The sequence below is a fragment of the Nyctereutes procyonoides genome, unplaced genomic scaffold (assembly GCF_905146905.1).
Source record: "Nyctereutes procyonoides isolate TBG_1078 unplaced genomic scaffold, NYPRO_anot_genome, whole genome shotgun sequence".
NCBI classification, from domain to species: domain Eukaryota; kingdom Metazoa; phylum Chordata; class Mammalia; order Carnivora; family Canidae; genus Nyctereutes; species Nyctereutes procyonoides.
In genome coordinates, this window is record NW_026575037.1 from 6,389,097 (window position 1) to 6,401,770 (window position 12,674).

Below are 12,674 nucleotides of genomic sequence, written 5' to 3' on the forward strand. Positions count from 1 at the left end.
CAGAAGGAGTAGGGAAATTGCTTCTCACAAGCAGAACTGGACCTAAAGGACCCCAACTCTCCAGTCCCGCTGCCTGGTCTCCTACCTGCTTACGAAAATCAGATGAGGGAAAGCAAAGGCAAGAGAGAAGTCGGAGGTCGGTTTCTGCAGGCGGGGCGGGCGTCAGGGAGGAGGCGGAGAGACGGGAGCCGGCGCCGAGGGAGTTAAGCGGGGCCGGCCCGGGGCGGGAAGGGTTAAGGGGGGGCCGTCCGGAGCGAGCCCGGTAGCCCCGCCCACCAGAGGGTGGGGGCGGGGCCTCGCGGAGTGAGCCCTGGGATTGGTCGCGGGGAAGGCGTTACGCTAGGACGGTACCAACAGTCGGGCGCCGCGGAGGCGGGGGGGTGGGTGTGGGACCGCCGGCTCAGCGCGGGGAGAGTGGCCAGGGAATGGCCGGGCCGGGGGTGGGCGGGAGCCGCAGTGGCGGCGGCGGCTGGGGGCGGTGAGCGCGGCGTGGGGCTGCCCCTCCCCGGAGGCGGCGGGGGCGGCCGGGCCGCGCCGCACCGCACCGCGCGGGCGGCCATGGAGCGAGCCTAGGGCCCGGCAGGTGAGCGGCGTGGGGGCGGGGAGGGCGCGCGACCCCCGCCCCCGGCGCGGCGGGCGGGAAAGTGCGGGCGGGCGGGGCGCGGCGCGTGGCGCGCGCTCGGCGGGGGCCGCCTGGGGGCGGGGCGCTTCCCCGGGGGGCCGGGCGCCGGTGCCCGAGCCGTGCCAGAGCGGCCGGGTCCCGAGCGGCCGGGTCCCGAGCGGCCGGGTCCCGAGCGGCCGGGTCCCGAGCGGGCGGGTCCCGAGCGGGCGGGTCCCGAGCGGGCGGGTCCCGGGCCGGGCCTGGCTGCTGCCCCGGACGCCGGCCCGGGCCGCGCGGCCCGCCTCGCCGGCCCCCAGGCGGGCTCCTGTGGGCGGGCGCGGCCTCACCTGGGGCGCCGCGAGCCGCCGGGGGTGCTCCCGGCGGCCACCCCGGGCGCCCGGGCGCCGTCCCCGGAGGCGACCGGCCCCGGTGCCGCCCTCGCGTCCCGCCGAGCGCCCGCGGCGGCGGCCGGGGGAGGATCGCGCGGCGGCGGGCCCACCTCGCGGTGCCAGGCCCGAGGCGGGAGGCGCGGTGGAGCCGGCGGCCCCTCGGGGTCGAGCACCCCGCGCTCGCGGCCGGGCACAACTTGAGGAGAGGACGCGGTAGTCCCAAGTGGGTTGCGCTTGAGATTTCATTTCCGGGTGTGATGGCCCCGCGATTCACAGCGACCCGAGACGTCGCCGTTAATGAGGAACGTGAGCAGTAGTCGGGCTGCGCCCTTGATTGTGCGCTCTGATGAGAGTTTCTTTCCTTCTGCTCAGGCTTCTGTTGCCGGCTGGTCCTCCGGTAGGAAACCCGGGCGCTGGACGCACGTTGGAGGGAAAGCGGAGAGGACGGGGCATGAGTGGCGCTTACGGGGTTTCAGCCCTTCAAAGGCTATATCCTCGCTGGGTTGGGTGAGGAGTTTGTAATTTGGGAAAATTAGAGACGCTTGATACTGCGACTCAGGGTTGGCTCGGGCCGGTGTCCGGTGTCCGCGTCCTCCCCGCTCAGCCCGTTTCCCTCTGGGGATTTGACTTCTCACCTTGAAAAGAGGGAACAGGAATGTGGGATCTTTTATTTAGCTTTTAAATGGTAGGACCTGATGCGTTTGTGGTCTGGGGATGAAGATTGATGTTTGCTAGCTGTTCCCATCCTCCTGGTGTTAGCAGTTAATGCGTAAATTCCATTGAGGTTAATTTCAAAAAAAAAAAAAAATGGAAAGAAAGACCTCAGTGTGCTTACTCCTTGAGTTTATGCAGGACCTTTGAGTGAAGCCTTAGAGCACTTCCACATACATTATTTATCATCGAGACATGGCTTTGGGAAGCCGAGGTACAGGTGCTAAAGATGCTAAATTATTCCCCTAGACTCAGAGCCAACCTAAGGGAGATTTAAAATTAATGTTCTGTGTTTAGTTACTGACTTTCCTGAAATCTGTGAAGTTGTTGGACTTTGGTCCCTAGAAGCATACAGTGGAATCGAGTCACTCAAGAGGAGGGGCTTCCACGTTTGAAAGGACTTACCAAGGGAGAATAAAAAGGCAGGGGCAAGTAATTCAGATTCTCAGCCTCACTCAAAATAAAGTGCAGTCACAGAATGGACGTGGCAAAAAAAAATCAGATCTTGGAGCCCACAGCTTCTCAGTGTGGCTGGTGAGAATGTGGCGTGGATTTGGTCTGTTGTTTCTCTGAAGCCAGTAGGAAACTAGCTACGATTCGGTTAAAGAGTGAAAACTGGAAAACACATGCCCTACCCTTCTTTCTGGGTACTTTGAATTAGGGAGCAAACAAATAAATCAGTTTGTATCGTCTAATCCTTTACATCCTAGTATTCTTTTATGTTGTGTTGATAACTCTGACTTTTAAGTCCATTCTCCTCGTTTCCATATGTAAACTCCAGCTCTCTCACGTAGCCTAAAAGCTTCTGCTTACTGTCTTTTCCGAATTTTGAATTTTTAAATGAAATATGTTTGTTTACTTGCAGGGCAGATGTCAGCTTCCTACACTTTGACCATCATTTCCCTGGTGTAAAGCCCTGAAGCCAGATACGTCGGCTCCTGAATTGATAACTTTTTAAAATAGCAACCACAGTGGTTGCCTCTTGATTGGTGCAGTCTCATAATAGAGGCAGAGGCTCCTCTCTCTATTCTGTGGCCATGGTTGCAAACAATAAAACGGAGACAGTCTTCTGAACCTGATGTCAGGTCACCCTGGGACTAAGTGCCCTGTGGTTTTGTAGATTGAGGTAGGAAGTATACCAACAACAAGGTGCTGCAGTATGTTGTAACAGTGATGATAATTGGCATACTTTTCTCTCTATACCTAAACTGCATAGTGCATAGTAGGTGTGCAGGAATTATTTGGTGGCTGAGCAAATGAATGGAAAACAGTATCAAAGGAGAGGAAATACTCTAGTGCATAAATTGGTTAGTTCCTCTTTTCATTAAGAAAAAAAAGGGCAATAAACATGTTGCAGATTATTGTTAAAAGTTGCTGTGAAGATGGGTATCTGTAAAGGGTGTTACTTACTGGAGCTGCCTTGAGATTTGATTCTGTGATGATATTTTAGCCACTTGCATTCTAGGAGCAGCCTTTGGTCCTCTGGTCAGGCACAGCTTCACTGACTTGGCTCCTGCAGCCTTTTCTGGCTATACTCATTGAGCAGTTGGATTGGTGGTCAAAATTTTTGCCTTAATAAAAGAACTGGAGCTCTTGGGAATGGCCATGCCATTATCATTTTTCCTGATGGTCCATCTTCTTATCCCTTACACGGCAGGATGGGAAAGGAGAGCTGTCCCTCCCTGAAGTGCTTGTCCAGCAGCTCCTCATTCCAAACCTCTGTATCTCAATCTCTTTTCCTTACTTGAGCTGTGTCTGTAACGCCCAAGAACTAAAGAGTTCATTAACACAGACCTGGGGTACAGGAAACCTTCTTTTGCAATTGAAACTAGCTTCTGACCAACTTAAAATGACAACATGACTGCTAGAGTCCTCTCAGAGAAATGTAAAGATCTCACTTGTGATTTTGTCTTTCCTATTCAAAAGCAAAAGAGAAAAGAAAGGCCTAGCTGCAGGCCTTGATGAGTCTTAAGAGTCTTAGGAGTGCATCTGTCATCCCAATAGGAGACAAGAAATGGAGCCTGATGGAGAAAAGAGAGAGCTTTGGTGTGTGTGTGTGTGTGTGTGTGTGTGTAGGTTTGTACATGGAGAGGAAGATGTTACTTTGGGTACATGATAAAGGTCAAAGGATATGAAATTATGAAGTGTATCAGAACTACGTATAGGGCAGTGCTTCATTTATCTTGTTTTTAAGGAATAAAGTGTTACATGTGGGAATTCTTGTTTTGGCTCTAGCCATTGTGGAAAAAATTCCACCGTATATTAGGTGCTTTGTTTGCTTTTTACACAGTGTAGTTTCACCTTTTATTGCCCTGAGCTTGTGGTACTAGTATCCATTACTGACCGTGATGGAGCAGGGCTTTGAAGTGACCGAAATACACAGGTTGTGTGCCACCCCCTCTGCTTTTTGAATTCTTGAATCTGCTTTTAATAGTCTGTCTCTTCTTCCAGAGGTGGGAAAGCTGCACTTTTGCTGTTGTTAGTGTCCCTGCTGCCGTGTGTTAAATTGGCAGCTTCTGATCTTCTGTGGGGCAGCCCGGAGAACTCCACTTTCTGGTTGAATGTGAAACAGCTAACAGGGCTGACCAAGGGACTGCCACTCTTCTCCATTAGTGGGTGAACTGTGGGACTACTATTTAGGCTGCCCAAGACCTTTTTTTTTGGCTGATTCCTCGTTCATTATTCGTGGTTTATATAGCAGACTTGCACTCTTGTCTAGGTACATTTATGTTCCTGTGGGTCCTCTTTGTAGAAAAGAGAAAATGGTATGGAGGTACTAGTGTCAGTTCTCATTTTAGAAAGCATCGCCAGTAATACTTGAAGATCTGGTTCCAGCCCTGTCTTGTGTCATTCTTTGGCAATGTCTTGGACCATCTCCAACCTTTCTCTTAGCATTTGCATATCATCTTTACTCCCAGTCCCAACCAATGGCAGGAACAAGGTTGGCAGTAGCAGTTGCCTTGAAAGGTGGAAGCAGGATGTATAGAGGCAGCAATTTAAAATTGGATGTATAAAATTGGTACATATATTTGGTATTTCTGCATGTTTTACTGTGCTATATATCTGAATTCATTGCAGGACTTAGTTTCTCTTTGTCTGTAAAAGAGGCCATCTTTAGACCAAGGAGCTGAAGAAATTTTTATAACCTTTAAGGCTTCTTTCCCTTGCTCTTCACTCCTTTATTCAATAGGCATTTATCGAGTACCTCTCCAGCATCCTGCACTGTGCCAACCTATGTGGAAGTACAAAGAGAGTAAAATATATTCCCTGTCCTCGAGGAACTCACAAAATAGTGGAGACAGGCATGCCCAGTGTGTGTATTTATATTCATATTATAACAAAAGGATCATGCTTGGAGCCACTAAGCCTCAAATTCAGTCCAGACCTGCCTAGGGGTTCTGCTGTTGCTGTTTCTAGAGTGATCTGTGGCCTGTTAGCTTGACATACCTGGAATATAAGGTTAATAATGTGAGGTATTACTGTTGCATAAAGCTAATAAACCTTTCCAAAAACTAGTGAACTGAAATGTAAAGATGGAAAATGGGAAAATCTGGAGGAAAATTTTATATTCTTTGAAATTCTGTGTTTCCATGCTATATGAGTATTCAATTCTATAATATAGTTTTAAGTGGTGGTTATGTAGTGACATTTGAGCAGCGAAAGACCTAGAACTTGGGAAGGTTCATTTTACCTGTCCCGTTTGAAACAGAATGCAGATTCTTAGGCATTTCCACAGACTTTCTAGATCAGTGAACACAACTTATGTTGGTTTTTTAGAACAAACTTCACTAGCAGTATGAGCTAAGGATTTTTTCTTTTCATTTTTCAAGAATAGGGTTAGAGAGCTGCCCTAAATCAAGGCTTAAGTGGGACAGGTTATAGGAATTAAATTTTTTCTGAGGGAGCAAACTCCTTTTTTTTTTTTTTTAATTTATTTGAGAGAGAGAGTGAGAGCATGAGTGGGGAGTAAGGGACGGGGTGGGGGGAGAAGTAGACTCCCTGCTGAGCAGGGAGCCCGATTTGGGGCTCCATCCCAGGATCCTGACTGAGATCATGACCTGAACTAAAGGCAGACACTTAACCAACTGAGCCACCCAGGCATTCCAGGAGCAGACATTCTTTATTGCCCATTTTATTTTTGCTCTCAACCCCAGGAAGAAGGCTACTTTACTTTAATACCTTATTAATGCCTAGTAATCATTTTAGTTGGCTTTCTTCAAGAGAAACTGTTAGAGGATTTTGCATAGGGGATAGTGAGTTTACAAATATAAATAAATCTTTAAGTGGAAGTGAAAACAGCAAGGAAAAATGTAATACTCGGAGTAATTTGGACTATGTGGGAATTCGATTTTCTATACCTGTAGCTTTGAGTTACTCTTAGTGGTTATCGTAAGAACTTTAGAACAGGGGCACCCGGTTGGCTCAGTAGGTTAAGCAGCTGACTCTTGGTTTTGACTTAGATCATTACCTCAGGGTCATGGGATTGGGCCCCACATCAGCTCTGCGCTGAGGAGGGAGTCTGCTTTGAAGATTCTCTCTCCCTCAACCCCTTGAACGCGCAAGCTTTCTCTCTCTAAATAAATCTATCTTAGAATTTTAGAACATGCAAAGCTGTCATCTTTTAAAGAGCTAGGGATTCCTGGGTGGCTCAGTAGTTGGGTGGCTGCCTTCGGCTCAGGTCGAAATCCTGGGATCCTGGATCGAGTCCCGCATCGGGCTCCTATAAAGAGCCTGCTTCTCCCTTTGCCTATGTTTCTGCCTCTCTCTCTGTGTCTCTCATGAAAAAATAAATCTTTTAAGAGAGCTAATTTTCCGACTGAAGAAATGCCTTGTGAAGGCATTTTATTTCAGCCTTTGTCATAGAATAGAAGAATTTCATGCTTTCTATCATCAAACATGGTAGAATTGAACTTTGTAGAGAAGAGAAATAGATTGGTCCGATTAGTGACCTAGCCTCCCAGTGTTCCACTTCACACGATACCCACTTTGAAGATACCTACTTGCTGATAGTCTTAGCTCCTTTTCCACTTGAGACAAGGATTTGGTTCAGGAATAGAAGACCACTGGAACTCTCTGGAATGTGACTTGTGACTTCAGCCCCTCATTCTGCACCCCCAGAAGACTGCATGACTAGGGAGGGTTATTTTCTTTATCTTTCTCCTGTCAGGTCATTATCTTTGGGTTTTTGACCAGATAGTAATGACTAACAAGTGATCACTACAGGTTGTCCAGGCACTGATTTTCGCACAATATATGTGGTAATGTCATTCATTTTTAGCAACTCTGTGAGTTAGGGAATAGTGTTCTTATTTCACTTTTCATATGAAAAAACTAAGGGCCAGAGAGGTTAGACGTTAACTCACTTTCCCAAGTCCCACAGTAGCCGGTAGAGCAGGCATTCTGAATCCAGAGCACACCCTCCTAACCCTTCTGCCTCAGAAGAGTTTACATTTAGAATAAGCAGGAGAACTAACAAATTTCTTTTTTTAATTTTAATTCCAGTGTAGTTAATATACAGTGTTATATTAGTTGCAGGTGTACAATATAGTGATTCTACAATTCCATACATTACTTAGTGCTTGCTCATCTTGATAAGTGTACTCTTAATCCCCTTCACCTATTTCACCTATACCCCACCTACCTCCCCTCTGGTAGCCATCAGTTTGTTCTGTATAGTTAAGAGTCTCCTTTTTTGATTTGTCTCTTTTTTCCCCCCATTGTTCATTTGTTTCTTAAATTCCACGTATGAATGAAATCATATGGTATTTTTTTTAAGAAGCTGCTTAAGCAGAAAATTGGCAGAGAAAACTATACATAGATACTGATTAATATTATGTGGTTTTATTATTTATTTTTGTTGAAGACTCCAATTTGAAGATGAAAAAGAACATGCTCTTGTGGTAGGCAGTGGGTGGCAGTGCAGGAATGGGCTGGTGTTCTGGGGAAACTCAGGATTTGTTCAGGTAATAAATACTTGATGCTCTTTGGTATTGGTGGTTTTGACTTCCTGTGTAGAAAGAAGCATACAGTGCTAAGTGGAAAGACTCCTGAATGCTCTTGATTTTACTTAGAATTGCCAGTAACCATCAGGATAAACTGCATTTACTTCTAGGGGACAGTGAATAATAATGTTGCATAATGCTCTGATGTCACTACCAAATGAAAAACAAAAGGGCACTATATCAGACTTTGCCCAGGGTGAAAGTATATCTCTCTCTCTCTCTTTCTTTCCTTCTTTCTTTCTTTTTTGGTACTAAAAGGTTGTGATTTTTCTATTATTTTTGCTTTGGCTTGAAGTACAAATGCTAGGTTTTATAAACTGGGTATGTGTAATTGTGTGAGGGTGTGAAGTTAGCCTTGATTGTTCTAAAGTATGTAAATAGATTTTAGTAAATGATCCAGGTGAGAGTCTTCTTTTTTTCTTGTGCTACCTTAAAGAGCCCTTCATTATGATCTTTCTAAGCACCTACAACGAAGACAAAATGAGTAGAAATGGTGTGTAACTTTCATAATGAGTTTATTGCTCTGTAGAAGGCATTAATAATCATTTACAAATATGATCTAACAATTTGTTCAATATTTATTTATATTTAATGGTTAATTTAATGTTTCCTTTCTTCCTAAGAGAATTGTTTTTGTCACATGATTTATTTCCCTATGTCTTTTCCCTCAATATTTTTTTTGTCTCCAAAGTAGTTAATAAGGACAGAATAGATGAGAAAATGTTGGATTTTATAAGCCACCCTAAAATTTAGGGACTTAAAATAGTGATTTGTTGTTTCTTACAATGTTGCAGGTCAGCTGGGCTCAGCCTATTGGTTCTTCTGCCCACATGGTTTATAGCCTGGGATCACATGTGTGACCCCATTCAACTGGGACCTCAGGTGGATCTGGGATGGCTTCACTTCTGTGTCTGGCACCTCCCCTGGAGTGGCCAGAATAGCTAGGGGCTGGCCAGGCCCCTCTCTCCATCATTCAGTAGTTTAGCCCAAGCTGCTTTACGTTGTGGCTAGGTCCCAATTGGAAGCTGCTAGGTCTTTTAAGAATCAGGCCCAGGCTGGGCACACAGTCATTTCCACTGCATTCTGTTGGCCACAGCAAGTTACAGAGGCAGCCCAGGTTCTGGGGGAGAAAAAATAGACACTACTTCTTGATGGGAGGAATTGTTGGTATCTGTCTTTGTAGATAATCAAGCAAAAACTCTGAAGTAAATTCAGGTCTTACCTCTTCTTAGACTCACCAGACCTTCAGAGCTTTGCTGAAACCAACAGTTACTAAAAGGAGAAGTTTATAAAATGATCCTACTCAGGATCAAGGGCAGGGAGGTTATGTGAGTAAATATGATTATATACTAGTTTATTTTATTTTATTTTTTTTAAATGACATATCAGTCTTTTTTTTTTTTTTTAATTTATTTATGATAGTCACAGAGAGAGAGAGAGAGGCAGAGACATAGGCAGAGGGAGAAGCAGGCTCCATGCACCGGGAGCCCGACGTGGGATTCGATCCCGGGTCTCCAGGATCGCGCCCTGGGCCAAAGGCAGGCGCCAAACCGCTGTGCCACCCAGGGATCCCTATATACTAGTTTAATAATAAAGTCTACCTGCTGTGCCTGAAATCTTCTTTGTTGATAGCCTTCTGCATGAAATGGTCATACTGAACATTTTCCCTGTGGTACTTTACACTCACAGACATGTTACATTCCATTTATGTGGAAAGAACTTGATTTGGCCACTGAACTGAAAACCCAAGAAAGGATTAGTCCTGAAGCTTTCACAGTTACTCTGTGCAAAGGTTGGGACTTCTTTTCCATGACCTGAGGAAAACTAGTGTGTGAGGATGTCAGTTGATGAAAGGGAGATTCGAAGGGGTACTATTCCCAATGAGACCTGGAACCTCACTCGTGACTTGTGAGAGTCCCTAGTAAGGTAGTAGGTGAGGGGCCAGGTGTTCTCATGTCCCTCAGCGGCCACATACATTGTATTTCATCACACAGTGACTTAGACCCATGCACCAACATGGTTTTCAGTAGAGTCCCTCCAGGACTGAATGGAGAACCTCATACTAAGACCTCACTTTTGTTCTGTGGCATCTCTCTCTTCTCCCTAAGCAGCTTAATAGTCATAAGTTTGTCCTTATAACTGTCAGATGTGTAGGTTGGTGTGTGTGTGTGTGTATGTGGGAGTAAGTGTGTGTGAAGAATGACAGCAAATTGCAAGCCTCATTGAACTGATGGAGCTGCGGGTGAAACCGGGGTTCAGGAAGAAGATTCCTCATAAAGGTCTACCTTCCAGAACTCCAGTTAGAGAGCTCATGCCAGCTTTTAGTGTGAAAACTACCCTTTGCATTGCCTTTTTTTGGGTACTTAACATTTTTGAGTTATGTTATTGCCTTGAGTCTATTTGTTCTTTGAGGTGGGCTCTGTTCCACATAATAGAACCATTAAAATAAATGACCATAATATAAACTGGACAGCGTTACAGTGTTGGAAGCATTTTAGGATGTGAAGGTATGAAATAGAGCAGGCAGGCTCCTCTGGGAGTGCAAGTGAAGTTTTCATTAGTAATTTGGAATATACCCAATGATCTTGCTTTAATTTCCTTAGTATCTGAAATGGGGTATCTTCTTAGAAACCTTCAGTTTGCACAATGTATAGCACCTATACTGTTGTTTCCAACAAGACAAGGGGATGACACTGTGGAAATCCCATCCTGGGTATCCTTCCTTCTCAGGCCCACAGGAATAAAGAGGATCATTGTAAAGAGTAAGAAATACACTCGCTAGAGGATGATATGATTCTGTATCATGCATTTCATACATTTTTCTGGAACAGGAGAGACTTTCCGGTAGAAATTCTACTATCTCTACTTTGTGGGTTTCTTAAATCTCTCTATTTGCCTGTGGACCGAAGGAATAGCAGCTTTTTAGCTAAAAGAAAACCTCTTTCTGAAGTGTCTGTGTTTCTCCAGAAAACGAAACTATACTCTGAACTAAACCGAGAAGTTAGAGCACCTGTAGAGAACTAGATTGCCAAACAAAGGAAGAAAGCTGATAAAGGAGAGCCAACACGAAGGTGCCACATGCTCAGGTGATACTGCATACTGAAGGAAGTTAACACCAGAGTCCCAAGGTATTGGTAGTAGTTTGTTCAGTTTAGGTGCATAAAACCTCTCCCCTTAACTATATGAGGTACTATAGGGATCGTGAAGACAGTTGAGATCTCCAAGGAGCCAAGTTTCTGAGAGGGTAGTTGGAAACTACGGTACAAGAAGATACTGGGCAGGGCAGCATGTAGTTAAGTGCTGGTCTAAAGGAAGAAGGTTACTGTCAGTTGTGAAGAGGGACCAGAAGTGGCTTTGGAAATGGCCCCTGAAAGTTGGATTAGGCTTTAAACAGGAGAAGATGGGGGAAAAAAGGGTAAGAGCAAGAGGAATTTTGAGGGAGGCCCCACATGGGGAATGACGGGGCAGAGGTCAGCCCCACAGGAGCGTGGTCATGGTTCATTTGGTTGGAAGGTGAGAAGAGTGATGCGTAGTGAAGCCGACTGGCTGAAGCCATTTAGGGTAGGGCTTTAATGTCATGCTAAGGGATCTGTAGAAATGAGAAGTGGTGAGTGATCAGAACAGTGAGTGTGGTGCATCATCTAGTCCTCATCGGAGAACCTGGTCGCCCAGAAGGCAGTTCTTGCAGTGATTGAATAGAAGGGGCTGAGTGCTAAATTCAGTTGGTGGCTGTAGGCATGAAGAGCAGTGGTTTGAGAGCTAGGCCAAATTGCTGTATTCCTTGTTCTACCAGGATAGGGGGACTAATCGCAAACACGAGAACTCCCTTAGCCTCTTGCAACCTGTGCTCACTCCTACCAGAGGTAAATGGTGAAATAAAGTAATAGTTGAACTCTTCAGTTCACCTCACAAAAACTCCTATCCTGGTTGAGTGGATGCATTGTTTGCAGCCCCAAATTGAGGAATGTTCTCCAGAGACCTATTCAAAAGGTAATGAGATTTCAGAACTTAAAAGCAAAGACTGCAGACTCGGACAATTCATTTTGTCTGAATTTTGGAGCTGCTAGAACTTCTATTGCATTAGTGATTTCAAAAAACAAAACAAAAAACACCGAACACCTCAATAGCCCTAGCATTTATGGTAAGTGTTTGGATCTGATACGTTTATATAGCATGAGGGAGGAATTTCTTTATGATAGATGAAGTGGGCAGCAGGATTAGAAGTTTAGGGGTTGACCAGACTTCAGTCCTGAAGAATGTGGTATGGGGGAAGGAGGGCTGCCCCGCTTACCCCTCTGTGCCACAGTCATCCCAGTCCTGTCACTCATTGCAGTCAGAGGTGCTGAGAAAGGGGTCGCTGGCACAGCGAGATTTCCACGTTACCTTCTGTCACTACAGCCGTGACATGTCCCAGGGAACAGACCATTGAAGGAGTTGTGTGGTTTAGGTCGTGTAGGGACTAACAGAAACCTCTGAAATCTGCTCTCCTGGCACTGCCCTTACTGGTAATCACCCAGACCTATTGTACTGAGTTTCACACTAAACTTGGTACTATCACAGTTATATTGTGGGTGCAGTTGAATACCGTTGCTTCAGGTTAAAGTGTTGTGTACTCCCTGGGAGAGGATGATGATGACACAAAACAGGTGGCTGGAGATCATCAGAATTTGAATTCGACTCTCACTTTCCACTTCTCCGTGAAAACGAACGGGGAGAGGAGTGGTTAATCACGGACAGTGAACTGCTCAGCAGCAGGCTTACCACGAGGTGTTGCCCTTGGAGCACACTGTCACCCTGGTAGCTGTTTGGAAGTGTTCCCAGCTGCTGTTAGGAGAGCAGTCTCCAGTTGGGGTGGGAGTCCACCCTGTCTTTTATATTGGTGTTACTTTTTCGATTAATGGTTTGGGTTGTTAAATGAATTGGAGAGTGAAGCCCCTCCCTGTCATCTTCCTGTCACCTTTGTCTCAGCCG

At 46.0% G+C, this 12,674-nt stretch overlaps 1 protein-coding gene across 5 annotated transcripts in view; it reads left to right on the plus strand.

The window, feature by feature from the left end:
• The first annotated feature begins 469 nt into the window (after positions 1-469).
• FAM20B (FAM20B glycosaminoglycan xylosylkinase) overlaps positions 470-12,674 on the plus strand; it is a 40,712-nt gene continuing 28,507 nt past the window's right edge. The window contains exons 1-2 of one of the 5 annotated variants that reach the window (XM_055319008.1): positions 1,222-1,387; positions 10,671-10,831. The gene's annotated coding sequence lies outside the window, so the exon portion shown is untranslated. Of the gene's footprint in view, positions 584-1,221; positions 1,498-2,566; positions 2,828-10,670; positions 10,832-12,674 lie in introns of those variants that run through there. The other 4 variants (XM_055319007.1, XM_055319006.1, XM_055319010.1 and 1 more) reach the window with 4 other exon arrangements.